Raw genomic sequence first — 8358 nt, forward strand, 5'->3', positions numbered from 1 at the left:
GAAGAAATGCTCAACTTCTCTAGCCATAAAAGAAATGCAAATCATGGGCTGGAAGGTGGCTCAGTGGTAGAGTGCTTGCCTTGCATGCATGAGGCCCTGGGTTCTATTCCTCAGCACCACATAAGCAGAAAAGGCTGGAAGTGGTACTGTGGCTCAAGTGGTAGAGTGCTAGCCTTGAGCTGAAGAGCTGAGGGACAGCGCCTAGGCGCAGAATTCAGGCCCCACGACTGAGAGAGGAAAAAAAAAAAAGAAAAGAAATGAAAATCAAAACAACATTGAGATCCCACCTCACCCCTGTTAGAATGGAAATCTAATAATCAGATGCTGGAGGGGATGTGGACAGAAGGGAACCCTACTGCATTGTTGGTAGGAGTGTAAACTTGTTCATCCACTTTGGAAAGCAGTATGAAGGTTCCTCAAAAGACTACACATAAAGCTCCTCTATGACCCAGCAATCCCACTTTTGGGCATTTACCCAAATGTTTACAAACAAGACCACACTAAAGCTACCAGCACAACTATGTTTATCACAGCATTATTTACCATAGCTAAAATATGGAACCAACCCTGATGCCCCTCAGTAGATGAATGGATCAAGAAAATGTGATATATATATATATATATGTATATATATATATGTGTGTGTGTGATATATACATATATATATATATATATATATATATATACATACATACATACACACAATGGAATTCTATGCTTCCATCAGAAAGAACAGTACCGCCTCATTTGTTAGGAAATAGAAAAACTTGGAAAAAATTATATTAAGTGAAGTAAACCAGGCCCAAAGAAACATAGGTCCCATGGTTTCTCTTATTTGCAATAACTAGTAAATGTCTAAGACAAGCAAAAAAGGTCAAAAGCTATGTACATATGACTATATAAGATGATGTTAAGTGAAATGAACCCCAAGATAGGGACACAAGAGGTTTTATCTTTCTTGCTGTTGTTTTTAATGTATTTATAATGTATTATGTAATTTTTTTGTTTCATTTGTATGATCTTCCTCCATGGTATAACCCCTGTTTTCGCTGTATTTGATTCTGATACCCTGCATCTTGTATATACATTTGTCTAATTTGTGGAGGGGAAGGGAAATAACAAAATGCTGAAATAAGGATACAGTTTGGCCCATTGTAACAATGAGATGTACAAGACACTATGGTGAAATGAACTTTACAACTTCATGGTGGCGGGGGGGGGGGGGGGGGGGTGGGGGGGGGAGTTGGGAAGGTGGGGAGGGAAGGGATGGTAGTGGAAAAACAAAGGAGGAAATAACAATGCTCGACAGAAAATGTACTCATTTCCTTATTCATGTAACTGTAACCCCTCTGTACAGTACCTTTACAATAGAAAATATATACTAAAAAAAAAAAAGAAAGCTGACAGAATGTGAAAAGATCTTCACTAGCTATGCATCATACAAAGGTCTCATATCTAAAATATACTTAGCGCTCAAAAATTACACCCCCCAAAAAGATATCCTCAAAGAAACAACAACCCCATTAATAAATGGACTAAAGACTTAAAGAGATTTCTCAGAAGAAAAAGTAAGAATGGCCAACAAGAACAAGAAGAGATGGTCAACATCTCTGGCCATTAACAAACAAACAAAAAAAAGACAAATCAGCAGGGCACTGATGGCTCATGCCACCTAGCTACTCAGGAGGCTGAGATCTGAAGATCGAGGTTCAAAGTCTGTGAAGCTCTTATCTCCAATTAACCACCAGAAAACCAGAAGTGCCACTGTGGCTTAAGTGGTAGAGCACTCACCTTGAGCTCAAGAACTCAGGGACAGCATTCAGGCTCAGAGTTCAAGCCCCATGATCTACAGAAAACAAAAACAAAAACAAAAAAAAACATTGAGATTCTACCTCAGCCCAGTCAGAATGGCCATTATCAACAAAACTAACAATAACAGATGCTTGTGGAGATGTGGCCAAATGGGAATACTTCTACACTGTTGGTGGGAATGAAAACTTGTTCAACCACTCTGGAAGACAGTATGGAGGTTCCTCAGAAGACTAAACATAGAGCTTCCCTATCACCAAGCAAACCCACTCCTGGGCATTTAACCAAATGACCACAAGCCAGGCCACACTAAAGCCACTAGCACACACATGTTCTTGCAGCCTTGTTTACCCTAGCTAAGATAAGGAATCAACCCAGATGCCCCTCAGTGGATGAACAAATGGATCAAGAAAATGAGGTATAAATACACAATAGAATGTTATGCTTCCATCAGAAAGAATGACATTGTCCCATTCCTAAAGAACTAGAGACTCAGAAAAAAATTATATTAAACAACATAAGCCATTAGAAAGACTCAGAAAAAAATTACATTAAACAAAGTAATCATTAGAATGTGCCTATACATCTCTAAGTAAACCCAGTGGATAGAAAAAGACAAATAATTACACTTGGACATGATAAATTAAGCAGCACTCTAAACATTCACACAGTGAGAACAATGGAGGATATTCTTAGGATAGGATCACAAGGGCTGAATAGCTATGTGCATATGATCATATAAAATGATACTTACCAAAATGAACTCCAAGGAATGCAAACAAGAGGCTTTTATTGTACTGTTTGTGGTTCTTTTGCCTCTTTGTTTTATTCCCCTTTATCACTTTTTTATTTCTGTACCCTTTGTCTTATATATAAGTTTATCTGACTTGGGGAAGGGAAGGGAAGCACAGAAGCAGTAGGACAATGGGTGAACCAACTCAGCAGTGATGCTCACTAAGACACTATGTTGGAAATGAAGTATACAACTGGGGGGAGGAGCAGAAGGGAGTTGGAAGGAGAAAACCTGGGAGAAACTGAGGGAGGGGTGACACTGTCAAAAAAGAAATATACTCATTACCTGACTTATGTAACTGTAACCCCTCTGTACATCACCTTTAATTTCTTTTTTAAAAAAGGATGCAAACTGTTAAGCCTACAATCCAGAATCTTATTGTCTGCTGTCAATTTAAGAGCATATACACGAAGTGGGGCAGTGGCTCAAATGGTAGAGTACTATCCTTGAGCTGAAGAGTTCAGGGACAGCCCCTCAGGCCCAGAGTTCAAGCCTCACCACAGGCAAAATAAAAAAAGCTTATAGAGCAAGACAGATATTATTGTTTCATCCCTTTTGATATAGCTAAATTCCTCCAAACATATACAATTAAAAAATAATCCACTTTATAATTAATTGTATGCCTCTGTGAACAAAAATGCAATCCCTTCTTAAATAATTTTATGTTTCCCAGCTGTCCCCAAGATTAATTACATATAATAAATTATATACTCTCTACATCCCAACAAAACTACCAATGAAATGATTTTGCCATCTTAGTATTTCTTATTGAAGTAAAACCCTTACTAATTACACATCAACTATAAAAACTTGATAATTGTTCAATATTTGTGAAGCACTTGGATGCATAAACTCACCCTTATTTTAATAGTTGATTCATATAATTGCTTTAGCAGGATAGAACACATCTTACTTTCATACTTTTAATTAAACATCAAATGCAATTTTTTTTAAACAACTAGAATCTCTGAATGTTTGAGCTGGAAAATATTTCATTTTCTCAAGGTAAATAAGAAAACTGAGACTTAATGATGACTCAGGAATCACATTTCCACAAAGTCTGCCAAGCTAGACATGCATTAAAACTATTTCTTCAGACTCCAAAGGGTCTATTCACCTTTTGTAACATGCAGATTTTTCTACTAGTGATGCTCACAGGGAATTGATTCTAAATTTACCTGAGTTAGTTTGGTTCAGACAGATGTTTGAATACACCCTTATAACTAGGCTAGTTATTGCTGATAAATATTTCAAATCATTTGGGTTTTTTGTTGTTGTTGGCTTTTGGGGGAGCGGGGTGTTTTTTTTCTTAGCTTTTTTTTTTTTTTTCCTGTGCTGGTCCTAGGACTTGAACTCAGGATTTCAACTTCTTGCTTAGCGTTTTTGCTCAAGGCTGACACACTATCTATAAAGCCATACCTCCACTCTGGACTTTTTGCTGGTTAATTGGATATAAGAATCTCATAGATTTGTCTGCCTAGGCTACCTTCAAACATTAGTCCTCAGATCTCAGCCCAATGAACAGCGAGTACTACAGCCTTCATTTGTTCTTATAATACTGTTTTATTGTTGTGTTGGGTTTTTTTCGTTGCTACGTTTGTTTTGTTTTTAGCAGTACTGGAGATTGAACAGAGGGCCTTGTGCTTGCTGGGCAAGCATTCTACCAATTGAGTCACACTCCTATCCCTCATTCTTACAATAAAAGATAGGTTATTCTTTGGAGGGAAAGTCCATTTCTCAAGTCCAACAAGTTTGTTCACTAGGTAACAAGAATGGCATGCCAATTGTCAACTGAAGAGCCAAAGTAACTCCATTTTGAGATTAACCCCACCATCTTGTGCTAGGCTGCCCTCAGAGTAACCCCAAGAGAGAGAAAAACAGTTCTCCGAAAAACCGCAGGTTGCCACCAACCCTGCCCAGTCCTAAGAAACAGAACAATTGCCCAAGTGTTCCAGGAACAGAATATAACGATTTTGCAACCATCGAACCGTCAAACGTGGACCAATAGTTCAGAAAAAGGGTAGTGCGTTTAGGGTGGACTCAAACCTCGGTACATGGGCCAATAAAAAATGACTATGCAAGGCTGGGCGCTTGTGGCTCACACCTGTAATCCTAGCTACTCAGTAGGTTGAGATCTGAGGATCACAGTTCAAAGCCAGCCCGGGCAGAAAAGTCTGTGAGACTCTTATCTCCAATTACTGGAAAACCAGAAGTGGTGCAAAAAAAAAAAAAATGACTATGCAATTTTTATAAACGTTAACCAATCATGTAACTGCTTGTGTGGAAATCCCCTAAACTTGTTTGTTAAATGCTATAAAAGCTGTGCTGACCTTGTGCTCGGGGCCTCTTAGTGTCACTGATTACCAAGTGCGCAGAGGACCAAGCTCAAGCTTGCAAATTAACGACTCTTTTGCTGTTTGCATTGATCGTGGTCTCTGGTGGTCTTTCGGGGGTCCCGAGACTATACAACACAATCAGCACATTGGGAAGAATTAAAAATGGTTCTACAAAGAATTAATAACCCAGTCAGGTGCTGATGGCTCACACCTGTAATCCTAGATACTGAGGGGGGGGGAGGGGAGGAGCAGGGGAAGGCTGAGTTTTGCGGTTCAATGCCAGTCAGGGCAGGAAAGTCTATGAGACTTTTATCTCCAATTAACCATAAAACCAGAAATGGAGCTGTGGCTCCATAGAGTGCTAGCCTTGAGCAAAAAGAGCCAGGGACAGCACCCAGAGTTCAAGCCCTGGGATCTATGAAAAAAGAAAGAAGAAAGAAAGAAAGAAAGAAAGAAAGAAAGAAAGAAAGAAAGAAAGAAAGAAAGAAAGAAAGAAAGGAAGGAAGGAAGGAAGGAAGGAAGGAAGGAAGGAAGGAAGGAAGGAAGGAAGGAAGGAAGGAAGGAAGGAAGGAAGGAAGGAAGGAAGGAGAGAGAGGGAGGGAGGGAGGGAGGATGGGAGAGGAAGGAAGATGAAAGAAGGAAGGGAGGAAGCAAGGAAGCAAGGAAGCAAGGAAGAAGGGGACGCAAGGAAGGAAGGAAGGAAATAAGAAAGGAAGGAAGGGAGGGAGGGAGGGAGGGAGGCAGGGAGGGAGAATAACCTGATCAATAAATAGGCAAAGTAACTAACTAGAGACTTCTAAGAAGAAGAAGAAGTAAAAGAGGCCAATAATGAAAACCATCTCTGGCCATAAAGGAAAAGAAAATCAAAACAACACTGAGATTTCATCTCACCCCAGTAAGATGGGCCATCATCAAAAACATGAATAAAAACAAATGCTGGCTAGGACATGAGGGAAAGGAACTTATTAAACTGCTAGTAGAAATGTGAACTGGTATAACCACTATGGAAGGCATTTAAAGAGTCCTCAAAATTTTAAATATAATCTAGCAATTCCATTCTTGGGTATTTATCTAAAAGCTCACAAGTCAGGATAAAGACATTTGCCCATCTATGTTCATTGCTGCACTATCACCACAGCTAAGTTATGGAAATAAACCAGGTGCCCTACAAGGAATGAATGAAGCAAGAAAATAAGATAGACAGACAGACAGACAGACAGACAGACAGACAGACAGACAGACAGACAGACAGACAGACAGATAGATAGATAGATAGATAGATAGATAGATAGATAGATAATCATATATAATATATTATCAGAAAGAAAGAAAAGGAAGGAAGGAAGAAAGGAAGGAAGGAAGAAAGGAAGGAAAGAGAAAGAAAGAAAAAGAAACATATTATCAGGAAGAATAATATTGTGTTATATGCAGGAAAATGGATGACCTGGAAAAAATATGTTAATAGAAGGCATGCCTAGCAAAACAAGGACATTTGTTTTCTCTCATATGTGGAAGTTAAATCTAATTTATACAAATACAAGTAAACACATACAGAGTCATATGCAAGTGTACACAGACATATTGACCAAAGTATGGTAAATGCAGGGGAGAATTCAAATGGTGTAATTCCTTAGAAAAACTAGTTCACAGTCCAGCAAAATGAATACCAGGAAAATGGTATTTGAGGTATGAGAGGGAGGTCAGAGAAAGGGGGGCAGAACAATGAAGAGAAGACGGGAAGGAAGAATGCAGTCATAATATTCAATGCATATCTTATGAAACTAGGAAATTCTAAGAGAAGGATTGGAATGGGAGGGATGGGGGAGAAAAATGACAAGGGTGATATCAATCAAGATGCGTTATACTTCTAAACTGAAAAAAGCTCAGGGACAGAACCCAGACGCTGAATTGAAGCCCCAGGATGGACCAAAAAAAAAAAAATAAACAAAAACAGTTATATGAGAGACAAGGAGTAACAGAGCTTCTTCAAAAGCAAAACCATGCCATGAGGGCTGGGAAGGTGGCTCCGTGGTAGAGTGCTTGCCTAGCATGCATGAAGCCATGGGTTCGACTCCTCAGTATCTCATAAACAGAAAAGGCCAGAAGTGGTGCTGTGGTTCAAGTGATAGAGTGATAGCTTTGAGCAAAAAGAAGTTCAGGGACAGTGCCCGGGCCCTGAGTTTATGCCATGCCATGAAAGCTAATGGCAGCTTCCAATCAAGCAACTCAAGAAGCCTGGAGTTTGGGTTAGTCTCTCCTTTTTCTCCAAGGATGAGTTTTAGGACTTCCCCTAATGGGAATGATTAGGCCAATTAGGGACTTTGACTAGCAGGTCTAGATTATATAACTCAAGCTATACTGGGCATATGTTAAATGCTCAGATGCATTTTCAATCAGAATCATGAGATGTAAGGAATATTCATGAGAAAAACATCAAAAAGGGTACTTAGGGTCACCACTGTGTACATGCTTTGAGAACCAGTTAGAACCAATCTTCTGCCCTTACCCTATTTGCAGGAGGCAAACAACCATAAGAACTAAGAAGACAACCACAAACTGGGTGTTTTAGGGCATTTCTGGGTGTTCTGGGATGACTCACTTCACACCTATCTTTTTTAAAAATGGACTGCTTCATATCCTGTTTGTTCAGCAGCCATGCTAATCTTCTCTGTATCATTCCAATTTTGGAAAATGTGCTACCAAAGCAAGTACACCTATCTTATGTGCCCTAGCTCTCTGCTTACTTCTGTCCTGTATGTCCTAGTTTCCTATATTAGAATAGCCTTCACATGTAATCCTTCCAATCTCTGCCTCCTCTATAGCTAGGATTATACAAATGAGCCATTGTACCCAGCAGTTGCAGGGGGGGAAGGGGGGGTAGTTGTTTGGTTTGGTTTTATTTTGTCCATCCTGGGGCTTAAACGCAGGGCCTGGGTGCTATCCCTGAGCTTTTGTGTCTCAAAGGCTACCACTTTGAGCCACAGCTCCACTTCCATTTTTCTGGTGATTAATTGGAAATAAGACTCTCAGGGCCTTTCCACCATGGGCTGCCTTCAAATTGTGATCCTCAGATCTCAGCCTCCTGAGTAACTAGGATTGATTATAGGAGTGAGCCACACTTTTTAACATGTGATGTAAAACCTAAGAAACATGCCCACCTTTTTGTGTAAGATAGATAGATAGATAGATAGATAGATAGATAGATAGATAGATAGATAGATAGATAGATTCAAAAAATCTTTTGTTTTCCTTGTTTGGGGAGAACATGGCCTTGAGAATTATTTCTAGTGTTCTCAAATAACAAATCTTTTTTCACTTTTTTATTTTCAAGTTATGCTTGCCAGTTTTATCCTAACCAATAAATGAACCCATTGCATTTGGTAAAAGTGGAAGCTGCTTATTTTAAATCACTTTTTCAGT

The 8358-nt window shown here is 39.3% G+C and overlaps 1 pseudogene; it reads right to left on the reverse strand.

Annotated features, from left to right (window-relative positions):
- Nucleotides 1-7553: 7553 nt before the first annotated feature.
- LOC122106001 lies at nucleotides 7554-7650 on the reverse strand (annotated as a pseudogene).
- Nucleotides 7651-8358: the final 708 nt, after the last annotated feature.

This window comes from Dipodomys spectabilis, unplaced genomic scaffold, assembly GCF_019054845.1.
Source record: "Dipodomys spectabilis isolate Male_0828 unplaced genomic scaffold, ASM1905484v1 ptg000034l, whole genome shotgun sequence".
In the NCBI taxonomy this organism is placed as follows: Eukaryota; Metazoa; Chordata; class Mammalia; order Rodentia; family Heteromyidae; genus Dipodomys; species Dipodomys spectabilis.